The sequence below is a fragment of the Dasypus novemcinctus genome, chromosome 10, assembly GCF_030445035.2.
Source record: "Dasypus novemcinctus isolate mDasNov1 chromosome 10, mDasNov1.1.hap2, whole genome shotgun sequence".
NCBI lineage: Eukaryota > Metazoa > Chordata > Mammalia > Cingulata > Dasypodidae > Dasypus > Dasypus novemcinctus.
Window position 1 is genome coordinate 45967357 of NC_080682.1, and position 27970 is coordinate 45995326.

Genomic DNA, 27970 nt, shown 5'->3' on the forward strand with positions numbered 1-27970 from the left:
TCAGAACCTTTAGGATATCATGTCCGCTTGGTCTGTAACTCTCCAAGGGGTTGGAGCCCACAGCATTTCCCAAACAGATTTACCCAGGGAACCCCTCCCCCCGACGACAGTCTTTCAGCACCGTAGAACCGCTTTGGGCACAGCTGGTGTAGTGTTTGGCACCCTCCCCTTTTCCAGATGGCCCGGGTGCTGCAACCAGATGGGGGCTTCCCTGAGGCGGCTGCTCCCGCCTGGGAAGTCTTGTTCCTTCCCTTGCTGGCTCTCGGGGGAAGGCGTGAGTCACCTGTCTTGGGCTTCGTGTGCCAGCTCTGGGGTGTGGGGAGTGATGAGCTCAGCAGGAGGCCACCGGCGGCCTCCGTGGCCACAGCCCGGAAGGACAGACCCACCAGCGGCTAAGAGTCCACCGCTCTGCATCGTTGGTAGGACTACATGGGTGACTGAAGAGGGAACTTCTTCCGTACCAGGTGATTAGAAGCTGCTGCTCTGAGACCCCAAGCACCACCGCCACTGTCCCAGCCGCCCCAGCCCCTCTCACAGGAACCTCTGGACCTTCCCACGATCCAGCAATCAAGGGGTTAATTCCTGGCCCAGCGGGAGCCCTTCAGGACCCAGGCCTGGGTCAGAGCCCGCCCCCCCTACAGGGAACCGCTGTTTTGACTGTCATCCTTGGGCTCAACTCTTCGTGCCCATCAGAGGCGCTCAGGTCAGCACATGTGAGCAGATGTGGACCGGGGTGTGCTGGAGGAGAACGACCGCAGCCTTGGGATTCAGACCTTCAGCCTCTCTCCCTGCCGCTTCCTCCCCGAGGGCCCCCCCGAGGCCGCTCAGTGTTCACATCTGCAGGCCAAAAGGCCCTCGGAAGGAGGCGGCCAGGGTAAAGCGTGTCACCAGACAGGGCCTGGCTTAGAGGACCCTTGGCTGCTTCTTCCTTCTCCACCCCCCCAAGGCAAGATGTCGGTGGGGGACAGGTGCCTGGAGTAACCCAGGCGTCCCTTGCCCCGAGCAGCTTCCTCATTAAGGAAGACTCTGCACGTCCACATCTAAGTACCCCCAACTGCCTGCGCGCGGGGCGCCGCCCGCTTCCTGCCTCCCGCCTGGGCAGGGGATGGTGTCTAGAGGGCTGGAGCCCTGCCAGCCCAGCGGGACTCCACTGCCACTGGGGGCGGCCGCCTGGGCGGGCAACCCAGCCCCAGCTCGCTCCTGCCGGCAGCTTCCTGCCGAGGGACAACAACAGCAGAGGTGATGGATGGAGTCTCCAGAGGAGGGCTTGCGCCCGGTTCCTGCCCCAGTGAGGGCTGGGCAGAAGAGGGCATCAGCTGAGCTGTGGCGTTGGACGCTCTGGGTTCGTGTTATCTTTCCGTACAAGCAGAAAATTAAGGGTAAAGAATTTAGGGTCGTAGTTGGGGGCACGCATTTGGAGCTCATGGGACCTGCTTTGAATCCTTGCTCTCTGTTCATCAGCTGGTACTTTAAATCCTCTCTGCTGCTCTGTTTTCCTGTCTGAAGAACGGCCATGCTATTGCCTGTGTTACAAATTACTGAGCAAGTGATTTTTAAAAGTTAGACATGTTAAAGGCATTGCAAATAAAATGAATGTATGAACAATTTTTTTTCCCACTCTAATCCATACTCTATTCCTCCATCCTGTGGACCTTGGAATGGTTGTGTCCACTCCACATCTATATCAAGAGGAGGCTTAGATTCCACGTGGATGCTGGATACAATCCTCCTGCTTTCAGTTGTAGGCACTCTTGGCTCCCTGGTGTGGTGGTTGACCTTCCTCACCTCCATGTTAGCTGAGTGGGGTGAGTCCAATAAACCAGAGTGTAGGAGCTCAAGTCTGTTGAGGCTCAGGGCCTGTTTGAGCCAGGCCCCATGCTGGCCCTTTCACAGATGGTATCTCTCACGGCAATTCAATATGGTTATGTGCTATATTCACAGATAGGGAAAATGAGGCTTGGAGAGGTAAAGTGACTTGTCCTAGATTAACTGGTCAGTGGAAGAGGCCTCATCCCACTGTTCTTTCTACACCCACTCCTGACATTCATTCATAAATAAGCATTTACTGGGACTCAAGCAATTGGGTGCCCACCTCCCACATGGGAGGCCTGAGTTTGGGTCTTTTTTTAAAAAATTTTTTAAAAAAGATTTATTTATTTATTTATTTATTTATTTATTTATTTATTTATTTCTCTCCCCCCACCCCCACTCCCCCTTCCCCCTTCCCCCCCCCCCCATTGTCTGTTCTCTGTGTCTATTTGCTGCGTCTTCTTTGTCCGCTTCTGTTGTTGTCAGAGGCATGGGAATCTGTGTTTCTTTTTGTTGCGTCATCTTGCTGCATCAGCTCTCTGTGTGTGCAGCACCATTCCTGGGCAGGCTGCACTTTCTTTCGCGCTGGGCGGCTCTCCTTACAGGGCGCACTCCTTGCGCGTGGGGCTCCCCTACGCGGGGGACACCCCTGCGTGGCACGGCACTCCTTGTGCGCATCAGCACTGCACATGGGCCAGCTCCACACGGGTCAAGGAGGCCTGGGGTTTGAACCACAGACCTCCCATGTGGTAGACGGACGCCCTAACCACTGGGCCAAGTCTGCCGCTCTGAGTTTGGGTCTTGATGCCTCCTAAAGAAGATGAGCAGGTACAATAAGCAGACACAACAAGCTGACACAACGAGTTGATGCAATGAGCAGGGAGCTACTTGATTCCAGCAAGGAATAGGCTCTAGGCTTTCTGATTGCAAACTTTTTTGGCAACCTGGGGACCTTCAATCTGTGGCAAACACTGGAGCGTCATTCTCCAACCCCTTTTTCCCTGCCTGTTTCTACTATAGAGGTTAGAAAGCCACTAACTCAATTTTCCAGGCTTTTTTATGGCTAGAGATGGCCTATACCATATATCTGACAAACTGCTGGCTGAGTAGGGGTGTTTGGGGCAAGCTGTAGTGGGAAGTGGATTGGTTGTTGCAGGAAAGCTTTGAATTCCTGACAAAAAGTTCTGACTCCACAGTATATAGATAGTCCCCTACCTCCTTCCTTCTATAAATTCAGATATGAGGTCTGGAGCTACAGCAGCCATCTTGTAACCATGAGGTCTCAAGGTTAAGGATGAAAACCAGTAAAATAAGGATGTCTTAGAAGATTGGAATTCTGGGGTTCTGATGGCATTGTTGAACCCTAAACTACCACCACAATCACCTACTATAAGATGAGAAAAATAACCCCTGTTTGTTTAGGGCCTAAACTTCAGGCCAATGGTTCTGAAAGTGGCCTACCTTTTTGTACCAGCAGCAGCAGTATCACATAGGAACTGGTTAGAAAAGCAAATTCTCAGATCCTCCCCTGGACTTGAATCAGAAACTGAGCAATCTGGATTTTAACTAGCTCTCTGGATGATTCTGATGCACAATAAAGTTTAGGAAGCACTGGTTTAAGTGCCCTGTGAGTCTGATACTCATTTACTTGCATTTGCATGCAAACCTCCTTGATAACCACATCCCTGAGTTTTTTCCCAAGGCTTTCTCTACCTAGAATACCCAGTTTCCTCCTCCTCTTCCAGTTTTTTCAATGGCCAAATTAGTTTTTATCATAGAATCCCAGAATGGCAGAAAATTCAGCTGCTGAAATATGGCAAGGCACACAGTTATTTTCTAGATTTGATCTCAGCAATCTTAGATGGTTGGATGAAGGCAAAAAGCCACAAAATTGCTACCCCCACCCCCACCTCCGTTTTTCAAAATTTCTGCTTCCAGCTGGAAAACCCAGAATCAGTGTTTGTCTCTCTCCTTTTACATTAGACCAGAAGGAGTAACAGCATGTTTTACTCTCCTTGCCTTCAGCTGCCACAGCTTCCCCGAGGCCCCCTCTGGTGGAGACACAATCCGAGCCCTGCGGCTTATCCGCCAGGGGCAGCTGGTATGTTGAGGCAGGCAATTGTTTTCATTAGGTTTTGCTGCAGAACAACACACCCCAAAACTGGGTAGTTTAAAACAACGCCAATGGACCGTTTCCGCGATTCTGTAGCTGCCTGGCGGCACCCCCGGCCTTGTCTGCGCTCACGCGGTAGCTGTGTTCTGGAAAGGCTCTGGGCTGAGCTGGGACGGCTGGGCACTCCCCCCACACCCAGGCTGCTTCACCGAGAAACCTTCAGGGAGCATCCAAGAGAGCCAGGACTGTGCCGGAAGGCTCCTCGAAGCTTGGGCTCCCAAACCCACAACCTCACTTCTGCCAGATCCTCTTGGTCCAATCAAGTCACAGGTCAGCTCGGGCAGAAGGGAGTAGAGAAACAGACTCCGCCTCTGGATGGGAGGCTCAGCTCAGCGGCCTTCAAAGGCGCCGATGCGGTGGGATGGGAGGAATGTGCGGCGGTGAAACCATCGACCACGGGAATCTTCGTGGCCTCCCGCTTCTCTTGGATTCCACAGATGGTCTCATATTTCCTCTGAGAACACATTATTGCAAGTCCACTCTTGGTACCTATTTTTCTGTTAGAGATTGTTTAGTTGTCAGGACTGGAAACCCATCAGAGTAGCTCAGGTGAGGCCAGGGAGGGTCAAGATACCATGGAAACGAAATGGCACTGGACCTCGTCGAAACCGAAGCCGTGAGGCTCCGAGAACGTCCGTCTTAGTTTGCCAAAGGGCTGCCTGTGCGAAATACCAGAAATGGGTTGGCTTTTGTAACGGGAATTTTATTTAGGGGGAAATCTTACAGTTCCGAGGCCATGAAATGTCCAAACTGAGGCATCAGCAGAGAGGCTTTCTCCCCAGAGGTGGTTGTGTGCTGCAGAACCTGGAGGCCCACCACGTGGTGAGGCCAGATGTAGGTCTGCCGAGCTCCACTTTCTCCTGGACCTTGGCCGTGGGCAAAGCATCTCTCTCTGGCCTGCTCTCCTCCAGCCTCTCAGGGCTTCGCTGTCTTTCTGCAGCTGTGGGTGCACCTGGAGCCCTTCCTCTCACGTGGTCAGGTCAGATGGCAGAGCCGCTCTCCTGGGCCTCGCTCTGTGGAAGACCCAGCAAGAGGGCAGAGGCTCACCCGGAGGCACGCCTCTCTGACGGAGCCCATCGAAAGGGTCTCATACCCACGGGAAAGGATTAGTTCAAAAACAGAATCTTTTCTTTCTGGGATTCATAAAATGACTTGAATTGCCACAGTCTCTTTCTCTCCTTTGTTTCCTCCCTCTCCTTCCCCCATGTGTTTTTTCCTCTATGGTTCTCCTTTCATAGTCTGCTCCATTCTTCTCTAGAAATCGACTTCCTCTGCATTCATCTTTGTGCTGCTGTAATTTCAGTCCAAGAGATGCGAGTGGGAGTCAGGGCACTGCTGGGAGAGGAGGCACATATGAGACACTTGCCAATTTGGACCTGCTGTGTTTCCAAAGTGGCCCCATTTCTGCAGTCCCTTACAGACCCAAAGCCCTTACAGACCACCCACTAACCAGACACTTGTGTCTTTTAGTTCATATTTTTGGAAATAAAAATAGGCCCCTCCCCCACATGGTCTGGCTCCCCTAGATCAGCTGTCCGCCCTGGTCCTGTCGGCCATGGGTGTCAGCGAGGGGGTCACATGATAGGAAGGGGACTTTCTAGATGTGCCCTTCCAGCTGGGCTACGGCCTGGAGAGGTCCTCCAAGGGCAGCAGGCTGCTAGAATTCAGTCAGTGTCCCGTGACGCACCCTGGGGTGCTGTGGCCCAGTGATGGGGGCTGGCCAAGTACCCCCACAAGATGTCTCCTAGGGACCCAAGTGAGGGGACCTCACGGAGACACAGCTTTGCTGGCTAACCCACCACCCCCTCCCCAGGAGGATGTGTTCCTGTAGTTTGCCTCAAGGAATGCTGTTTTGTTCCCGGAAGGGCGAGCGCTTGCCTGTTGGCCAGGTGCTCTCTCTCCAGCGTGGGCAGGGACAGCATCCCTCAAATGTCCCCAAAGGCACGAGCAGCACAAAGCAGAGCTGGAGCAGCAGGCCTGGCTCACGGTCAGCTTCGGCCTTTCATTACCTGCGTGACCGCCGGCTCATCTCGCGGAGCTTCCTTTCTCCACCTGTAAGAAGGGTGTGAAATCCCTACCTCACACTGCTGAGTGAGGGCTGAAGGGGCCCTGGAAATAGAAGAGGCGGCTAGAACAACAAAAAGGATAACCATTCTTAGACCTTGTAAGTGTTACGCTTGTTTTCTGTGGCCTGTGACTCTTGGGGGATGATCTCCCACTGTCTGCACAGGGGTCGGGCCCTAACCTGGCCGTGGCTGGGGGTGGGGCAGGTCTCTGCAGCGGGCACAGCAGTGTCCCTGGTGCAGGGCTCCCCAGACGCCTCCACGAGGCCCCAGGGCCCAGCGCCCCAGGGAAGTCACGGGAGCCTGGCTGAATTCCTGCAGCCTGCTTTCCCTGGGGACAGGTGTTCCTACGGGGGACGGTGCAGGCCCCTCCTCCCTTGGCCTTCTGCTTTCTGGCTGGGACGTGTGTGGAGTGGCCCTGCAGGTGCAGGGGGTCAGGCCTGGGCGGGGAGTGAATTCGTAAGTTCAGTGTCCAGGTAGCAGCTGTGATGAGATGGAGCAGCTTCAGCGGGGTTGTGGGGGGCACGGGGCGGGGAGGAGGGGAGAGAGGCGTGGGGGGGTAAGCCCCGGCTGGCTTCGGAGGTCGGGCGGTCCAGGTGGCAGTGCTGGCCCTCCTGCCTGGGGCTGAGTGAGGCGGTCTCGGTGCCCTTTGTTCCCACACCTAGTGCACCAAGCCTGCTCTCCCGTTTTTGCTAATTCCTAGAGAGGCCTGGGGTGGGGCAGGGCTTAGGTCCCCCCCCAGCCTCTCTTCCTCCGGGGAAGCCGCCTCTGAACTGGGCCTAGACTGACCCTAACCCGAAAGCCGCTCCATTTCCAGAACAACGACGACAAAACGCTCGCGCAAAGCGTTCATGAGTTTAATATCTTTGAAAATTGTTTGGAAAACCTGGAGGTGGGGGTGGACGTCCGCTGGGAACGCACAGACACATACTTTCCATGCTGCTGCTTTCTTTCGCTAGCAACGCAGTGTAACGGTTATGAGCGTGAACAAACAACTGGGCGCTAGACCCTGGCCAAGCTGACACATACAATTAACCGTGGCACCTCTCTGTGCCTCTAGGAAATGGGAATTTTAATGGTACCCATCCTCAGTGGTTGTTCTGACGCCGAACAAATTAAAAGAGTGAATCTTTGCAAAGGGCTTAGAGCGATGCCTGGCTCGTAGGGAAGGCTTCCTAAATCACTGGGAAGTTTAATCCCAGTCATGCTCCTCAATTTCACTGGGAAACGGGCTGATAATAGTGCTTCCCTCCCGGGGGGGTAAGAGGGTGAAATGCATGACATGTGTGATGGACATTTGCTCTTGGTGTCTTTGGGGCGTGTGTGCCACCAGGCTGCCGAGCCCCATCTTATTTGGGGAGGAATTCTCAACTGCCTGTGGCAGGGGTGGCCAGGGCCCTCCTCTCTCAGGGAAACTGAAGATGGGTGTGAAGTCTTCTCACTCCCTCAGCACCCGAACTTCAGCCCCGTGACTCTACGCCTTTCCACTCTGGACCCCAACGCGAATTTGCAGGAATGGTGGGGAAGCCCTCTGGGGCAGCAGCGGGGCCCTGCGCTAGCCAGGCTGCGTCAGCGTGGCCTGCTGGGGCTCCTGCTCTGCGGCCAGCCCCGCCTCCCATCAGTTTTCTGAGCTTGGTTCCTCAACCTTCCCATCGAGTCTGAGAGACCCCCAATCTCCTTCTGTGGCAGAGACCGCTGGTTGCCCCAACAGCTGTCTCCCCTCCCTACGTGGCAATAGAATATTTAGCTGGTCGGGGCTGCTAAGGATCCACTTCGTTCGCCAGCCTCCTCCGTTGTTCCGGGGGGGGTGGTGGCTGTGGGCTGGGTTCAACGGTGGTGGGGGGCAGAAGCGACGCGTGCAACCCCCAAGCAGCGCCTCGGAGGGTGGGGACGCGCCCTCCCTGCCCGCTCTGGAACGTAGGTTGGGAGTGAGCCGCCCTGGACCATGCGAGGGTGGCAGCCACCGTGGCAGCCTGGCCATTTGCTGGGGAAGAAGGAAACGTCTGCCTTATCCAAGCCATGCCATTTCTGACCTCTCCTCTGGCAGCCACGTTCCTGTAGCTAACCTGCCTCCTGATGGACCCCCTCTCCCGCTAGGAAGCCGGAAGCGGTTCCTTTTCCTTTTCTTTTTCATCCTTCTTTATCCTTTCTCGCCCCTTCTCCCCTCTCTATGCTTTTCTCCTTTGTAATTGCGTCCCTCGGTTGCTGCAGTGCGTGAAGGCCGTGGCCCGGCCTTCCTCGGTAGAGCCAGGTGCTGAAATGTCTCAGCTGTTTTCCTCCCCCCCCCACACTCAGCCCTGCTCTCCTGGGCTCTGGAGGCTCCAGAGTCACAGCGTCCTTCCGTGCTCGGAGTCTTCGGCACACAGGCCCCAGGCTCTTACCTTCCTCCTCGGCACTTGTCAAAATATTTTTTTTCCAAACAATGTAATATTTCCTCCTCCCAGGAGCTCCGATGCCAGCTGTTAGGTTAATAAAAGTTCCTCCGCTCTAATACACTTGTTCTGCTTTGTTTCGCCTGTGAGCTTGGTGTCTCACATTCCTGTTCCTTTGATCTCTAAATGGAAAACAAAATCCAAGGAACCCAAGCCCATCGCCCACGGAGAGAGGCATGCTGGGTGGAGTTCAGCAGCCCCCCCAAGCTGCGGCATCTGGGGGGCAGATCCCAGGATGACGTCAGACCTGGCAGGGCCTAGAGAGACAAGATGGGGAAAGTGAGGCTGTGGATGGATGACACACAGGGAGCCGGAGCCACGTGGCCGTCGTGCCTGCTGGGTTGGCTCTTTTGCTGCTGCACCAGAGAATAGCCTAGACTGTGTGTGTGCGTGTGTGTGTGTGAGGGACACAGGAGAATCACAAGTGGGTCTTGCCTCCAGGGTCTCACAGGCATGTACAGGAGCTGAGACACGCTCCCCAGAGTCAATATCACATGGCAGAAAGTTGAGAGGAAGGGAAACCTCCTGGAGGCGGTGACACTTTATTTTGTTCTGGAAAGCTAGGGAGTTAGGACAAGTGGGCTCGGGAGAAGGGTGTGCCAGCAAGAGGAAACTGTTCATTCCACAAACGTTTACTGTGTGGTCGTGTGTCAGGTTGATGAAAGTGACAGAGGTGTCCCTGCCTCCGAGAGCTTACAGGCTAGCAGAAGAAACAGCAGGGGAACAGCTCATCACACAATTAAATATCTAATTACAATTGCTATGGGTGCTCTAAGGAAGAGCGTCGAGAGGTTGTGAGACCACCAAAGGCCCTGGCTCAGCTGGGATTGGGAAGTTCTTCAAGGAACTGTCATTCGATCTGAGAACTGGAGAATAAGTGGGAGCTAGCCCGCTGGGGATGGGGGGCTCTCAGGAAGACATCGCCAGCAGGGGCACAGTGGGAGGGCCCTGAGGCAAGGAGTTTGGGGTGCTCAGAGGACAATGAGCAAAGGCAAGTGGGAGGTAGGGAGAGGCTGCTCTTTCTTCCTAGGAAGGCCCTTTGGGGTACGGGGCTGGCATGCCAGCTCAAACCAACTTAAGCAGTAAGGGAGTACAGCCACGCTTGTCAGTGGCCTCTACTCTTGATTCTCCCTTTTTCACCTGATTTTAGAACTCCAATTATTCTGCTGGACATGTAGCTGCACAGAATAAAGACTATATTTCCCAGCCTCCCTTGCAGTATAAATATGTGACTGAGTTCTGATCATTGGAGTGTAAGCAGAAATGCTGTGTACAGTTTCCAGGAAGGATCCTTATATGGACTGGGATAATCCTTCTTCCTACTGACTGGTCTGCAGACATGATAGTTGGAGCTTGAGCAGCCATTTTGGACCATGAGTTAGGAACCCTGCATTACAGGTTTTTTTTTTTTTATATAGTTTTTCCCTGGATGAGTTTTTTTGGTTGTTGTTTGTTTTTTATTGTCTTTTTAAAAAAAGATAAATAGATCACATAAAATGTTACATTAAAAAACATAAGAGGTTCCCATATACCCCACTCCCCCCACCCCCACTCCTCCCACATCAACATTCCCTTTCATCAGGGTGGCACATTCGTTGTACCTGGAGCACTGCCACACCGCATGGACCATAGTTTACATTGTAGTTCACACTCTCCCCCAGCTCACCCAGTGGGTTATGGCAGGATATATAATGTCCTCTGTCTGTCCCTGCAATATAATTCACAGGTTCATTAGCATAGTCATCAGTAACAAGGGCCCATCATTGGACCATCCTCCTTCACTGGTCTTTGTCCCTGCACTTGGGGGATTGTTGCTTTTCCACTGGGGAATACAACAGAGCTCCCCAGGATGGGAACTCAGCACACCCTCAGTTGTCACGTGTACCTCTATCCATTATGACAATACCCAATGAACATCTGAGCATATCTATATACACTATATGCATGCCCCGGAGAACTCCCTCCCACCCATGCATCCCCCATCAATGACACCCCACACCAATGTGTCTGCCCTCTGCAGCAGCCTCACGCCTTGACCTTGACTCATAACCCCGGGCCCTCTGGGGCCATCCCCTTCCCTCCAGGGCCCCCCTCAGGACTCCCAGCTTTCCTGGCTGTGGTTGGAGCCTTCATGCAAATGCCTAGGCCAAATCCACCCCTGGGACCCAGCGGGTCTGTGGGAAAAGCAGATCTGGGAGTCTAGAGAGACCCAAGGTGGCATCTTGACACACCATCAGATGCCGGCGAGTCCTGAGGATGTCCCTGGATCCCTCTGGGCTCATTCCCCAAAGGAGTGACATTCATTCATTCAGCCACCCTTTCCCGAGGGTGATGTCTGTAATCTAATCTCACCGTGGGCTTCCAGCTGTCCCTTCTTTTCCTGGGCTGGTCCCTCTGCCCACAATGTCTTCCTGGTGAATGTCTTTTATTCCCTAAATCTCCTATGAACCCTTCTGTGAGCCTCACCCCTCCCAAGCCCTCCTCCCCTCCCCCAGGCCTCTCCCAGCCTTCCTAAAACATACGTGATATTTTGACGACAAAGCAAACCTCTTTGGGGCCTCAGTTTCCTCCCCATAAAATGTGGATGAATGTGTTGGGGGAAGGGAAGATCTCTTCTGGCTTAAAAGTATGACATCCAAACGATCCGTCTCCCCAGCACCCATTGTCGAGAAGCTGCTGGAACATCTATAAGGAGACAAACAAAAAGGACGTCAGAGAAGCCAGGGAATAAGCCTCAGTGATTACTATTTCTAGAAAAAAACAGAAAGCCCAAGAAATAAAATGCAATTGTAGAAAGCTGTTTGGTTCAGCAGTGAGTAATGTCTGTTTTGTCACAGTAATGAAATACTGATTTTAGATTTAACAAAGAATTGGGATGTGAGGTGGGGAAGGGGGCCTGGCAGGAAGTGAGCAAGGGGTCCGAAATGCCTCAAGCCCTCGCAGCACCTCTGTGCCATTAGAGAGACAAGCCTTTCCTCAAGAGGCTTTACTGCCCTTGGAAGGAAAATTATCCTAATAAGTGTACAAATCTACGGTGCTTACGGTGTGGATGGCGCCTCCCAGAATTGTGAAGTAGCACTGGGGTGTGGAAGGGAGCAGAAATCCCTATATGGCATCAGCCAGAGGGTTGGGTCTAAAACAAAAATCAGGAGATAGTACGCATTGGGGATTGAATCACGGTCCACACAAAAGACATGTTCAAATCGTGATCCAAGTTGTGAACTCATTTGTAAAGAGAACCTTCGAACATGTTCAATCAAGCCAGGGTGTGGACTCCTTTGTGAACAGTCTCTTCCAATGAGCCTATTGAGGTGTGGCCAGACTGAATCAGGCTTGGCCTTAATCCACATATCTGGAGGCCTTATAAAAAGAGGAAATTCACATGCAGTTCCTCAGAAGAAACCAGAAACCAGAAAAAGCCAGAAGTCAGCGGAACGCAGAAGAGCAGATGCGAGGACAGAGAACAGTGCGTGCCAGGGTCTGGCTGGGACGCTACAGATGCTGGAGAAACAAGCCCTGCCAGGATCTTGAGGTTGGACTTCTAGCTCCCCGAACTGCTGTTTACGCCAACCCGTGTGTGGTATTTGTCTTAGCAGATCTGGCAAATGAAGACAGTACAATGCACAAATATTTTAGAAATATGGGAATCAATACACACACACACAAGGACAAATGATAACTAAAGGAGTTGAAGGTAGTGACTACTGCACAGGAGAGATGAGAGATGGGTAGGCGGAACAAGAGTTTGCTTTGTTTTAAGCACAATTTGATTTTTTAAAACTATGTGTATGAAACACTTTGGAAATATAAAATTTAATTTTAAGAAAGGGAAAATCTGACTTGCATGTGATCTCTCCCTCCATTTAACCCCTAAATCACGTGGACAGTGCTCTCTTTGGCAAAACATAGGCTTTGCAGCCGGAGAGATCTTGGTTGGTTTGCAATTGGATCCACCATTTACAAGAAGTATCCTTGGGAAAGTGAGTGACTGTCTAAGCCTCAGGATCCTCACCCATACATTGGGGACAATAATATCTTCCTCTTGGGTTTTTATGGAGAATTAATGCAGGTAAAGGACCTGGCACATGTCTGGCACACAGTCTTCTAGTTATTTGCCCTGGTTGTCATTCATATCGTTTGCTCTGGATTAGCCTTATTCTCCTACTACTACCCCTCTGCTAAAGAGGCTCTCAAATGTAAGCGGGCACCACAGCCACCTGCAGGGCTTGTCACGTGGTGACTGCTGGGCCCCACCCCTAGAATTTCTGGTTCAGGAAGTCTGGGGTGGGGCCTTTCCAACCAGGGGCTGCCGAAACTGCTGCTGCTGGTGCCCCCTTGCGCCATGAGGACGCCGCTCTCCTAATTTATAAACTACTTTAGGGCTAGATCCAAGGTCCATCTCTGGAAGATTCCAAAAGAAGACAATGCAGAGGCTCTGGCAAGGCTCCTTAGAGGGTAACGCAGAGCTGGGGAAGCAGCACCTTTACAGGGAAAGGTCTCTCCAAAGAAGTGAGCCCTGAGCTGAGCCTTGAAAGCCCAGGGAAAATTTGCAGGCTGTCTGGACCCTGAGTGTCCCCAGCAGGGGAAATCGTCTGTGCAAAGACAAGGGGGTAGGAGGACATTTTGCACGTTCGAGGCCTGGTGCCCTCCCCCCCACAGCTCCTAAGGCGCCTTCAGCAGGCACCCGGAGCTCCTGGGTCTCCCAGCAGAACGTGGTTGTTTGTGCATTTGGGGTCTCCTTGAAGAGCTTGAGCGATGGGCCACGCACCTCGCGAGGCGTGGGGGTCGGCTCACCCGGGGAAGGCTGCTGGAGCCTTGAAAGGAAAAGCTGCAGTCACAGCCTCAGACAGGACGTCGCAGGATTTGTCACAGATTTCACGCTCTTACGCACGGGGGGGCAGGGGGAACATTGCAGAGACTCGTCAGAAAGCCTTTAATCCCAGTGCCGCCGGTTCTGTGGACGCCTTTTCACATCCTCACGGGAGCCGGGGCTTGGAGACTCAGCGCTGCCGTTTCCAGGGCAGGCTCGGGGGGGCCGGCAGGGCAGAGTGCGTAAAATGAGCTTGGCCCCGAAAACCCAGCTTGCGGGTTCACCCAGGGCCTCTCCGGCGGCCTCCCCCGCCCCCCGCCCACCCCTTCTCTTCTCCCGTTTCCGTCCTGCCTGCTGCCTGCCCGTTTCCTGCTGGGCTGTAAACCTGACCCCAGAGAACGCAGCCATTGGCCTGCAACAGCAATTACCCTTGAAAGGAGCGTCGGCGGTGACGCACGCAGGCTGTTTCCAGGCGTCTGAAGGTGCCCATGCTGAGCTCCCGCTCCCCAGGGGCTGCTGGGGCCCGCTGGCACCTCTCTGGGGCACCTGCAGGTGGGACGCCTCCCGAGGGCACCCCGCGTGCCCATCCCGTGTCAGTTCAGCACCTGCCGGCGTGCGACTCTGGCTGGTCGCTGCAGGCATGAGGTCGTGGCTCTGTCCAGTTCCCTCCTGACCAAGTGGCCATTGTGCGCAGGCCCTGCAGTGGGGGGGGGCCTCACGTCCGTGGTTGCGTTTGGGCCTCTGATGTTCTGCACGAGGTAGGCACTTTGTACCCATTCCATAGAGGGGGAAAGTGAGTTTCAAGCAGCTTAAGAAAGCAAGGCAGCTGAGAGGGAGGGGTTGAGAGCACGGATTCCAGAACCAGCCCGCTTGAGCTCAAATCTCAGCTCCGCCACCCATCAGCTGTGCAACCTGTGGGCACATTACTTAACTCCCTGTGTGTCTGTTTCTTGTTGGTAAAATGAGGACGAGGGCAAGGTGGTACTATCTTCTTCACGTGGTTTCGGCCAGGGTCGCATGAACCGATGCGCTTAGAACAGTGGCTGCCACGTGGGGCGGTGAACGTGTCTGCTATGACCATTAATGAATTAATTCATGGGCGGCAAGTGGGATGACCTGTGCCCATCTGCGCCACTGTTCCTACAGCTGATTTCTGGAAGGTGAGGGATGAGGGAAGGATCGGGAGGTGCCCTTCCCTGGGGCCTTTCCTGATTCTTTCGTGTCAGGCTGCATGGGGTTTGGATCCTGGTTGTGTGACTTTGGTCAAGTCTCCTGACCCTCTGAGCCACAGTTCCCACATCTTTGAAAACTCATGTCATCAAGGATTAAATTTTTTTAAACAATCTAAATAAATTAAACAAAACAGTAGTAGATTAGGGTCAATGTTAGGAGCCAGACCCTGAAGTCACACTGCTCAGGTTAAATCCCTAATTCGACCGTTTCCCAGCTGCAGCACCTTGGGCAAGTTACTCACCCTCTCTGAGCCTCAGTCTCATCTGTAAAAGGGAATCATAATGGTTCCCACTCATGGAGCTGTTGGGGGATGAAATGAACTATTCCATGCAGAGTCCTTAGGGCAGTCCTTTACTTGAGGCATAGTAAGTACCACACAAGTGTACGCACGCTGTGATTCTGAACGCACGTATCCACTGTAGGCCTGGCACATAGTAGGTCCTCAATAAATAGTAGCAATGATGAGGAGGGGTGAGGGGGTTGCAAAATCCAGCCTTTCCTCTTACTATGAAATTCTCTGGGTCAAGGCTCCTCAATCCTGGCTGTGTATTAGAACCGCTTTTTTTTTTTTTTTAATGCTGGCACTCAGGATGCACACCCCTAAGATTCTTACTTTATTAGCCTACACCAGGTCTGGCATCAAATACTTTTAAAAATCTCCCCACGTGATTCTAACCAGCAGCCAGGATTGAGAACCAAAAACTTGGAAAGTAACCAGGAGGTCCAGTTGGAGGAGATATTTTAATTGTGTGGACCAGGACTGGCCTCTCTGAGGAGGTGGCGTTTGAGCTGAGATCTGAATGTTGAGAAGGACAGAACAAAGACCTGGGAATGGAGGCGAGGATGTTCCAGACAGAGAAAAGAGCAGATGCAAAGGTCCTGGGGCAGGCATGCCCTTGGTTTGGTTGGAAGGCAGGATGGTAGAGTGGTCCATATATGCTGAGGACCTGTGTCCAGGTGGGCAGGAAGGGGAGACTGAGGCCCTCACCGGCCAGAGGACTGAGTTTAGCCCTTCGGCCAAGTAGAGAGCAGCTGAGGGCATCCACCACCCCTGTCACGTCCGTGGGTTGGGGAACTGGCCATTCCTTGGGGAATCACTGTTGGTCCAGGACTCAGAGTTCCAGGAGGGTGTCATCCAGCCACGCTCATGAGTTGGCCATTCACCCAAGAGGGATCCTCGGGGTCGGCAGGATGGGGAGCCACTCCAGGGTGCAGGGAGTGAGAAGGGGGAAGGGAGGCCGGGCCCAGTGCTCCCCGGGGCCCATTACAAAGGCCCCTTGGGCTGGCGGCCGCTCTGGCAGCGAAGGCCAGCAGGGCCACCAGGAAAATGCCAGGCTCCTGGGAAGGCTTAATTAGCCTGCTCCCCGGCGGCAGGGTAACGACTTGGTGGGGAGCAGGTGTTTCTATTTTCTGGCACAATTATCTGGGACGTGAGGGCAGGGCGTCCACGGAGGCGCATGCAGCTGGCTGTGCGCGCTCTCCAGCGTGCCTGTGAGCCGTGGGTGTGTCAGCCTGGAGGCAGGGCTGCCTGGCCGTGGGCCCCATCCTCAGAGGAGAGCGGGTCTGGCGTGCTGGACAGTGTGTCTCCGTGAACCTCTCAATGTCTGTGTGTCTGTCTTACTCATGTATGTCTGAGCCAATCTTAACCACGTAGGGCCGCTTGTGGCTGTGGGTCTGTGTGTGTGTGCCCACACGCATGTGCCCAAACGCAGGGTGCAATGTGCCTCTCAAACACCTCCTTCCAGGCCGGGCCGGTGCCACCGTTTCCTCGCCTGCCGGTGGGGCTGCGGGTGTCAGCCCCGGGCTGACATGCACACCTCCGCGCTCAGCCAGTGTCCCAGGAGGACAGCGTCTCGGTCCCGCTCCCTCGGCCAGGGCCATCGGCCGGCCGCTTCCCGAGCCCCATCCACGCAGGCTCTTCCTCCTGCCCCAGCGGGGGTCGGGGGGAGGCCCAGCTGCATCCTGGGGCCTGGGCACTGGCGTCCGCTGGGACCGCGAGGCCTGGCCGGGGCCATCTGGGGCCAGTGGAGCGCGCGCGTGCCGCAGGAAAGAGCCTTCCAGCCCATGTGACCGTGCTTCCTCCCTAACAGCGGGGGCAGGGGCGAGGTGCACAGGAAGGAAGTGACTGCCCTCCAGGTGGGGCTCGGGGGCTGTCATCAGCCCAGGTCAGGTGGGGCCCGAGGAGAAGACCCTTCGGGGATCCCTTCCCGTTCCATCAGGGAGCAGTGATGGGTTCCACGGAAACACGGCCGCAGTTATGCGGGAACCCTCGCTCCGCGGCTATTGTCCAGCAGAGCGGAGCCCTTGCTCGGGGTCAGCCCTGAACCTGAGCCACTATCCACAACCCCCCCCACCCCCAGCCTCAACTCACCGGCCCCTCCCCGCCACACGGCCCCTCCCCGAGCCTCCTCCGGGTCCCTGCGTCTCACCCCTGTCGCCCCCTCCGCAGGACCTCGGCAGGTGCTACTCCCCCTTCTGCTCTTCCTGTGCTGCCCTCTCCTCTCCATCGGAGCCACTCAGCTCCCACCGCATCACGCCTCGGTCTCTTTCCGTGACATCGGGCTTCAGAGCACGTTCAACCACCCGCCACATCTTGTTTATCCGAGGGCCTCTTCTCTGTCCTCCTCTGCTGGAATATAAGCCCTGCAAGGACTGGCTCTTGTCTGTCTTGTTCAGCCCCATAATTCCAGACCTAGAGCAATGCCAACACATAGGGAGTGCCCCGTACATATTTCTTGGCAGTTTAATACATTTACTGAGCACTTGCTTTGTGGCAGACACTGAGCACGACTTCATTTCAACCTCACAATAGCCTTATAAGCCACAGGTGTGCCGTTAGTATCCCCATCTTGCGGATGAGGGAAAAGGAAGCTCAGAGAGGTTAAGAAACCTGTGTAAGATCACACAGCTAGTATGTGGAAGAGTGCAGGTTTTATAGGTCTGCTGCATGTTCTTCACACTCTGCTCTACTGTGATCAGGAGACAGGAAGGTAAGAAAGGATCCCTCCCCTCAAGGAAAGCCAGGTGCATTCTGGCCAGGGAGCAGACAGATGGACAACTCTATCAGTTATCTAGTGCTGCGAAACAAATCACCCCCAATTTTGGTGGCTTAAAGCAACAATCATTTATTGCTTCTGTTTCTGGGTTTTGGCAGTTTGGGCAAGGTTCACTGGCATGGCTCCTCTGTGCTCTGTGTGGTGTTGGCTGGGCTAGGTTTGGGCAAGAGCAAAGGTCAGCTGGCAGGTAGGCTGGGAGCAGGCTGGTCCCAATGGCCTCGCTCACAGCTCTGGCAAGCGGCTGGAGCTGCCGGCTGGATGTCTCCATTCACCTCCACGTGGCCTCTCCAGCAGGGCGGCTCCGGCTTCTTCAGGTGGTGGCTAGGTTCCAAGAGGCAAGGTGGAAGCTGCAAAGCCTCTTGAGAAAGTCATGCAATGTCACTTCTGCCACAGTCTGTTGGTCAAGGCAAGTCTTGAGGTCAGCCCAGATCAAGGAAGTAGGGAAATAGACTCTGTTTTTTAAAAAAGTTTTAAAGATGCTTTAGATTATATATGTAAATGTTACATTAAAAATATAGGGGATTCCCATATACCCCACCCGCCCCCCTCCCACTTTCCCCCATTAACATCTTTCATTAGTGTGGTACAGTTGTTACAGCTGATGAGCACATGCTGAAGCACTGCTACTAACTGTGGTTCACACCATAGTTTACACTTTGCACTGCACAATTTTACAGGTTCGACAAAATGTTTAATGGCCTGTATCCATCATTGCAATGTCATGCAGAACAATTCCAACGTCCCCCAAATGCCCCATTTTACACCTATTCTTCCCTCTCCTACCCCCAGAACCTCTGGTGGCCACTGCCCTTATATCAGTGATACAAGTTCTTCCAATGCTAGAACAATCGTAAGTCTACTTTAGTCCATAGCTGCATTCTCTCCTTATTTTCACTCGTCATCTTGTAAACTCTACTTCTTGACGTGAGATGCTCTAAAGAATTTCACTTTTAACCCACCTCAGTATTCCCATCTGGTCTCAAATATTACTCCACATGCAAAATTCATTCTTCTTCTTCCAAGCCCACACTCCCTCATGATAGCATCAAAGTCCATAATCCTGTGAGGCACGTTTAGGGGAAGGCCCTTTCTCCAAGCCCCCTCCTCTACAGAGGACACCTGTCTAACAGGAGACATTGCCTTGGCTTCTGATTTTCAGACATTAAGCATCTTGGTTCCAGTGTGGGCCCCAATGCGGGAGAAGGCCCATAACTCCCTCCAGAGGCTCCGGCACCTGCAGATGTGCAACCCTTGTTCCTCCTCCCAGCTTCTTGGGAAGCCAAGGAAGGGGCCTTGTTTCCTCATTTTACAGATGGGGGAACTTGAGAACTAAAGATGGTGAGTGAGTTCCCCAATTTCACCAGAAGATTCCCACAGACAGAGATGGAGCAGAAGCCAGGGAGGCTGAAGACTTATTCCAAGTTACGATTTCAAAACATAAGTAATGTGGAAGTGTTCCTAAGGGCAACCCAAAGCCATGATTCCAGAGAAACTTGATGTGGGGCAGTAAATAGACATCCATCCACCCACCCACCCATCCATCCACACACCCACCCACCCACCCACCCGTCCACACACCCACCTGTCCACCCATCCACCCGTCCATCCATCCATCCGTCCATCCATATAATCCTTCAATCACAAACTATTTAGTGAGCACCACTGAATACCTACTGTGTGCCAGGGATGATAGTAAGTACTGGGGATATGACTGCAAACAGAGCTGAGGGGCGCTGTCCTCTTGGAAGTTACAGTCCCATACAGCAGACACACATTAAACACAGAACCTCAGTGTGATTTGCAGGAAAAGTACAAGGTGATATAGAAGCTTCTACTGGAAGGTCTGACCCAGCTTGGGGAAAGTTTCCCTTAAGAAGTGCTATTTCAAGCCGAGGCTTGAAAAATGAGTAGGAGCTCACTAGCTGTAGATAGAGTGGAGAGAATAGTGTTGTGAGAAGAGGGAACAGCCACTGCTAAGTCTTGAGGTTGGTATGTACTTGGCATATCAAGAAATAGCACAGCAGCGAGGGTGGCTCCACAGGCCCCGGGGAGGAGGCTGGACTTCATCCCAGCTACAGTGGGAAGTGTTTAGAAGGGGGTCTGGCATGATAGAACTGCGTTTTGAAAATGCTCACTCTCCTTGTGCTGTGCGGAAGGGACTGGAACAGGGTCTGAAGAGGACATCGGCAGCTGCACGATAGCAGCAGCTACTTAGTGAAGGCTTGTGTGCCAGTCGATTCTCCTGCAGTCCCTTTAATCATCCCACCCACTCCTGAACTGGATACCATCAACCCAGTTTTACAAACTTGGGAATCAGGACTCAGAGGTAAGTGAATGGCACAAGGTGACTCAGCTCTCAAGTCTCAGAGCCGGGGTCCAAACCCAGGTCGGCCCGACTCCCCACCGGCACCATTTTCTTACAGCCCAGTGGCTGAATTGTGGGGGGAAGCCAGCTTCTCCCCTCCAACCTCTCTGGGCTGGAGGTGATCCTGAGGTGTCACCTCACCCAGCACCCGGTCCCTGCCACTGGTCTTGGGGGTCTGGCATGCAGACACCGTCTTGCCTTTGCAGGCCCACTTGGGTGCACGTTGACGCCCACTTCCCAGACCTCCCCGCTTGGGCACCGTTTATATCCGTCATGCTGCAGCCTCACAGAAGCCAACAGGAACAGCCACCTGGAAGTGCCCCCGCCCTCTTCCTTCACGATGTACCCAAACTCCATTTGGCCTGGGTGCCTTGGCCCCTCTGCGTCCCTCTGGAAGCTCCCTGAGGTTAGGAACCGTGCCTGTCGTCCCTCCTTACACGCCCAGCTCCGGGCCCTGGGAAGGGTGAATGGAGGCTTTGCCAGAGGCTTGGGTGTTTGGAGGTGCTGAAATGGTGAAAGTGGAGCTGCCCTTCGTTCAATCCAAACCCTGAATTGCCCAGGTGAGGAGACCGAGTACAGAAAGGGCCAAGCCAGGGTGTGGCTAGACCCCTGCTCCAATGCCCATCCCCATCTCACCCCACCCATGGCCCCTGTGGCCTCCTAGGAATCGGTGAGAGGAAGGAGGGACAGCTCTCCACGGGAGCCTGAGAGGCTGTCCCCGAGGCCCCTGCAGGGCTCTACGGAGCACCATTTCCTGACCCCTAAGGTCCTGAACTGGCTCAGCCGAAGACCGTCCTTGAGCCAAACCCCAAGGCTGGTCTTGCCTTGCCACTCAGGAGCCCCAACCCCCTCACCCTGACCCCAACCCCAGGAGATGGGAACTTGCTCAGACCCCCTGACTGGGCAGTGACGGCATCTTCGTCTAGCAACACCCTCAGCGTGCTGAAGTTTCCCAGTGCCTGGCATCAGAGCCTGTGTCCTCTGCTTTGTTTGTGGTCTATCTTCCCCACTGAATGTCAGCTTCTTGAGGGCGCGGGCTCTGTTTTATTCACTGCTGAACTTTAGCTCCTAGAACCTTGTCTGGCATGTAGTAGGTGCTCAATTAATATCCGGCCAATGTCCTATCTCACACCATGGCCTGGTGGAAAAGACCGGGAAGCATTTGCTTTTTGGTGGAGCCATCCTGAAACCCCACAGAGCAGGCTTGCCACGCTACCTTGGTCCCTCACCAGCTGTGTGATCTTGGGCAAGTTGCTTAATATCTTTGGGCCACAGTTCCTCAAACATGAAAGGAAATGTGGAGGGGACAGCGTGCCCAGGGCCCAATGGATACTGGTTTCCAACCTTCACACCAAACACCCAGATTCAAGGGACAGAAATGAGGCCCAGGCAGTGTGAGGCTCTTGTCCAAGGCCGCACAGTTTGAGACAGATTTGAGATCAGGTCAGGCTGCCCTAATAGTTGAACTAAGATCAGTCCTCTTCCAAATCCACCTTTCTGTCTCCTTCCCCATTTCTGCATCTGGCCCGTGACAGCTAAAGAAATGTGGTCTGGGGCTGTGCAGCTTCTTGGCTCTCGTGTCCCTCTGTCCCACCCTTCCTCCTGATGGGGGGGGACCACCATTTGCAGCTGCAGAGCCCCCCCAGCCTTCCCAGGAGCACGCCAACAAAGCAGGACGGCTGCTCTTACCCAGCAGTGTGTGATTAAGGCTCACTTTCCCCCCGACAGTGACTGGCAGGTGTTTATTTCCCTTTAAAGGTCAATGCCAGCAGCGTGTTTATGGCTTAATTCTTGTTTTCTTCTCTGTAGCGCTCCACAAACCTGCTGGAGAAGGACACTCCACCCTGGCCCGCCACCCCTTGGACTTGGAGCTCAGAAGCAGGCAGGCTCTTCGGCCAGCTGGTCTTGCACACCCTCTGCCTCTCAGTGGTGGGGGGCGGGCCGCGCTTAGCTGGAACTGGGAGGCCTGAGACCCCTGCACCCCCCACCCCAGACCTGGGCAGAGGTGGTGATGAGAGTCCTTCCCTCTCTAAGGCATGTCTTTGGGGGACACCATATTCGTCTATTGTTGTTATTTGCTTATGTTTGTTGTTGTTGCTATTGTTTATGTAACTTTTTAAGTTGAAATATTTGAAGCGTCACAAAAAAAGTTCAGAGAATAAGTAGTTCAGAGAGTCCTCATTTACACTTCACCCAGCTTCCCCCAACGATAATATCTGACATCACCATACAACATTGTCAAAACCAGAAAATCGATGTGGTACAATATTAAGTCAGATACGATCTTATTCAATTTCACCAGTTTTCACATATACTTTAATGGCATTTGTTTCTCATTTTAATCAAAGTTACCCAAATTCCTGCTTTAAAGAGACAGCTGGGGGAAGCAGATGTGGCTCAAGCAATTGGGCTCCCGTCTACCACATGCGAGGCCCCAGGTTCGATTCCCTGGGGGCTCCTGAAGGCGAGCTGGCCCGTGTGGCAGAGAGCTGGCACAGCAAGACGACGCGACAAAGGGACATGCAGATGAGAGACAGTGAGAAATGCAGCAGACCAGGGCGCCGAGGTGGCTCAAATGATTGAATGCCTCTCTCCCACGTTGGAGGTCCCAGGATTGGTTCCCAGGGCCTCCTAAAAAGAAGACGCAAAGAGAAGACAAGCAGGCACAGAAAAACGCCCAGCGAATGGACACAGAGAGCAGACTGCGAGTGCAGGTGGCAAAGTAGGGGGGATAAATAAAAATAAAATAAATCTTTAAAAGAAAGTCAGCTGGTTTAGGAGGTTGGTTAAGACAACCTGCAGCTCTCAGCCCTTTGCCCTTGCAATTCCTCTTCTCCAGGGGCAACAGCCACTTTCAATTCCTACAGCAGAACATCCTGACACTCCACATCGCTACACAACATGCTTGTATTGCTATATATGTTTTTCCATTTTAGGCATTAGCCATTGCCTTCCTGCTATAGAAGACACAGTTTTAAATCTCCTTCCTCCCCTGCCCCTCACCCCCACACTCCCATCCCTCCCACACTCCCCAGATAGCTGTCCCATAATTTTGGTGAGATTGGTACTCTGTGGTACAACTATTAGAATTTCTTAATTTTCTGTGTACTTGTAGCTCATTAATTAACCTCAAACTCTTTGCTCATTGTCCGAATCTTTCTCAGGACCTTCATTCACATCAGGCTTTCTATTGCTTTCATTACCTTGAAAGAAGTCTCTGCTGGAACCTTCTGGCCTTGTCCAAACCACCTGTTGCTCTCTACAGCCGTCATCCTGGAATCTCCCATCACCATATGCTGAGGACGACTTCTCTCTGCCGAGTTGGACCCCTGCCTTTCTGTTCCTTGGTGTGCCTCCTCATTCAGTGGTGGGCATCCTCTAGGAGTCTCCTGAGAAAAGGTGGGTGGGAGGCAAATTTCTCAGGACGCTGCATGTCCATGGATGTATTTATTCTGCTGTCATGCTTATTTTGGCATTGCGAAGTTGTCTTCTCTCAATAGGGTCGTGGTTGGAAATACTTTTCCTTCAGAATTTCCAAGGCTCTGCTCCACTGTCTTTGTGCTTCCAGGGCTGCTGTTGAGAACTTTAAAGCCATTATGTTTCCTTCCTTTGCACCTCTCTGGAAGTTTGTAGACTCTTCTCTGTGTGGCCAATGCCCTGAATTTCCCACTGATGTTCCCTGATGAAAATCCAGCATCATCCACTGTACTGAGCACTGTTGGGTCCTCCCAATCTTAGTACTTCACTTCCAGGAAATTTTCCTCATTTTATTGACTCTTTCCTCCCTGTATTAGTCAGGGTTTTCCAGCAAATAGAATGAACGATATATGTAAATATTATGAGATTTATGTATATACACACATTGTAAGTATTATGAGATTTATTGTAGAAATTGTCTCACATGACTGTGGGGATTGACCAGTCTGAATTCCGTTAAGCAGGACACATGCTGTGAAATCCATTGAAAATTTTTGATGAGTTCTCCAGGAGAAGCTGGCTGGCTAAAATAGAGATAGAAAATTTTCCTTCTGTCTGCTGAAATCATCAGTTCTCCTTATAAGTTTGCCAACCAATTGGCTGAGGAACCTTCTTTCATTGCTGAAAGCAATCTCCTTTGTTGATTGTAGATGTAGTCAGTCATAGATGCAATCAAGTTACTGATGATCTAAATCCATTGAATACCCTCAGAGGGAAAATCAGGTCAGTGTTTGCTTGACTAAACAGCTAGACATATCACCCAGCCAAGTTAACATATAAATTTAACTGTCACACTCCCCATCATTTCTCTATCTTTCTAGATCTCCTCATGAGTATTACAGATCCTGCACCAGTCCTCTATTTGTCTTTTCATTTATATTTTTTATATTACTTTTTTGCTATATATTCTTAAGAGATTTCCTCAACTTTGTTTCCCAAAATTTCTATTGAGGGGTGTTTTTGTTTTGTTTTTTAAAAATTTCTTCTGTTATTTTTACCGCAAGGACTCTTCTTTTGCTCTTTGTTTACAGCATTATGCTGTTTTCATGGATGGGTTCGCTGTTAGCTTCTTTTTCTTGAGATTATATTTTTAAGATTTTTCTCTCTGTGTAGTGCCTCGTCCATTCATGTTCCTTTGTTGTGTGTTCTTTAGGTCTCTATGTTTCACACTAGAGGCTTTCCACAGATGGTGACGGTTATGAAGGTCATCATCATCATCATCATCACTGCAGATGGTGATCCTTTTGTCTGCTCTTGATTAAGAGCCAAGCCAAGAAGTAGGAGAAAGTGTTGAGCATCTGGAGACTACCTGGTGTCAGTATCCTTAGATCTTCCTCATAGATGTCCATTCCCCTGGGAAGGACTTTCCATTCTCTTCTCTGGAGGTTAGAGCTCTGGCCACCCATGTTCTGGGAGATAGAACAGGCCTCAGTCTCAGACTTCTGTATGAATCTGTGAAGGAAAGAAGCTAACTTTGCCCAAAGAGAGGTCTGGTTGTTTCCCTCTGCTTCTATAATCTCTAAGCCCTTGGAATGTCATGCCTGGTAGGAGTGTCTTTGTTTAGGGTGGGGGCCGGCCATGCCAGAAAGCCGAACAATGTGATGAAAGGGAGAGACTTTGGATCATATTGTATCAGTCAAATGGGCAGTTGACCAAGGAGCCCCAATAAAGACCCTGGACACCAAGCTTGGGTGGGCTTTCCTGCTTGGCAATCCTCCGTGCATATTGTCACACATAATTGTTTGGGAGGCACTAACACTGCCCATGATTCTATGGGGAGAGGACACCTGCAAGCTCCATGTGTGGGCCCCTCCTAGACTCTGCCCCATGCGTCTCTCTCCTTGACTGATTTTAATCAGTATCTTCTCCTTGTAGTAAACCATAACTGTAAGCATAAAGCTTCTAGTAAGTTCTGTGAGTCCCTCTAGTAAATTATTGAATCCCTCTAATTTTGCAGATAATATCCACTTAACCCCTCTGTTTTAAGTATGGTATCCTCCCCCTCTACTGTGCCTGGGATTTTCCAATGCAAAGACCTCTGTTTTATAGTCATCGGAGAATATAAACATGGAGTTATGGTAAGGAGCATGGATTTGGGGAGGATTTGGGAGTATCTACTCTACTTCAATTGCTTTCCCTGACTGCTTCTCCCAGGGCATCCCACTGTCTTCTGCCCTCACTTCCCAGGAGCCCAGGAGGATGTGGTGGATTGAATTATGTACCCAACATGAATATGGTCTTAACTTTAATTTATATTCCTATGGATATGAGCCCATGCAAATAGGACCTCTTGAAGATATCATTGTTAGTTAAGGCATGGCCCAGCTGAAAGAGGGGGAGTCTTAATCTGGAATCCTAGAGCCCTTAAAGAGAATCAAGAACTCACAGAGCTAGAAAGAGAGGACATCACCATGTGATGACAAGAAGTGGAGCTACAAGCCAAGGTATCCCAGGAACTGTCAGCAGCCAACACCAGAACACAACAGATTTCAGGGAGAAAGCAAGTCTTGCCAATATCTTGATTTTGGACTTATTTTAACCTCAAAACCACGAGTTGATAAATTCCTCTTGTGTGAGCCAGTCCACTGTGTGGTATTTGTCATAGCAACCTGGCAAACTAAGAGACTATGTTCCCAGGACCCGCCTAAGTGGGTCCCCAAGGAAGAAAAATAGCTTCTCAGAATTCATCTGACCAGAGAGGCAGCTCCAAGCCCCAAAGTAGACAGGCTGTCCTGAGCTTCATCTGCATGTCCTCAGGCCCTAGGGCACCAAAAGGTCGTCCAGCACAGGAGTTGATGTTTTTCTGAGCCTCTACTTCCCTTTTTTGACCAATGGGAGTTTCAGTGCTTACTCTGTCCACTTAAAGGGAGTCTTGAAGATCAATATGAAATCAGAACTCAAAAACCAGAGTCTGCAAAAAAACCACACGATCTGTCACACCCACAACTGGTCCATCTAATCAGTCACTCTGTGTGGTAGGTTCTACTTCTAATTTTCACATTAGAGATGGGAAACGAAAGCTTGGGGAGGTTAAGTGTACAGCTTACAATTCTATAATGTGGAGGTAAGTAAAGATGGGATTTGAACTGGGTGGTCTGATAACGCACTATTTGCAATTATGCCAGAGCCTACCAAGCCTAGCATAGGCTCTGGCAGTGATGCACAATAAACACACAGTTTTCTCTGTCCCCATCCTGGAGGGGGCTATCAGGATGACTTGACTGGAGTCCTCCCTCCCTGTGACTTGAGTTTAGAAGCAGAGCAGTGTCCTTGAAGCCCCAGGCCCTGTGGTGGACGGACCTTGGGCAACATCCCAGGCTACTCAGTTTCCGGCCTCAAATAAAGATGCCACTGGGTCAGCTTGGAAGGAACTAGAGCCTAGTAGTTCCAGGGATGAGGGCTCAAATCATGAGACTATTCTGAACCTTCGAGACTTCTCTCCTCCATCCCGTTGTCTAATTCTCTGGAGCCACTGGCAGTCAGATGAGAAGGAGGCAGCTCAAAAAGGGACCTGAAAGTAGGTTTTGTGTAAATGTCAGAAGATCCCCAGATCCTTTTAGACCTTAGGGTCATCTATCAGGTCAAAAAAGGGTGTGCGTGTGTTGTAGGTGTGGAGAGTAACTAACTGATTCCCAGACTCCAACCCAAATGGGGGCAGGACATTTTAGTAGCACCATTTATTGAAGGTTTACTATCAGTGATATAGCCTGTGCATTAAAATCAAAATTATTTCCAAGAGTACCTAGTCTCCAAGATGGCCAAATAAGCAATATAGGCCCTACAGTCTTTGAATGTTCAGAAGGGATGTGAGACTGAATGTGTATTCAGGGCTGCCTCCAGACAATGTGGAAGATATGCTAATCCAAACAGGCTTGGATGTGGAGAATATGTAACTCACCGGGAGGAAATAACCTATCTGATACTAAGATCTGAAGAACCTAACCAAAGGTCTGTTTACCATCACTGTTAGTCTTCCTAATCCTATATCCTCTGTATAAAAGGGTCTGTAAAAGGCTGTTCAGGGCTCGGTTTTTATTAGGACAAGAGTCCGCCGAGCCCGGCCGGTCGAAATAAACCAACTTCCTTCTCGGTATTCTCGTGTCCTGTCCTTCGAAACCGCGCCTATCCGAATTTCTCCACTACATCAGCATGGAACTTTTTTAAAAAATCCTTATTTTAGAGCAGAGTAGGTAAAAGCCTGATTTCTAACACTGAATGACTTGGATTCATATCCAGGCACTGGTCTTTGCTAGTCATGTGACTTTGGACACTGTGCTTAATGTATCTTTTATTTTTTTTTAGATAATTTTTATTTTATCTTATTATTTTTCTTCTCTGCCCCCAACCCCCTGCTATTTTTGTTGTGTCCATTTGTTGTATGATCTTCTGTATCTATTTCTCTTTTTGTCTTCTCTTCTTGTCTTTTTCCTCTAGGATTCACCAGGATTCGATCCTGGGGACCTCTGATATGGAGAGAGGTTCCCTGTCAATTGTGCCACCTCAGTTCCTGGTCTCTGCTGTGCTTCACCTTGACTCTCCCCTTCATCTCTCT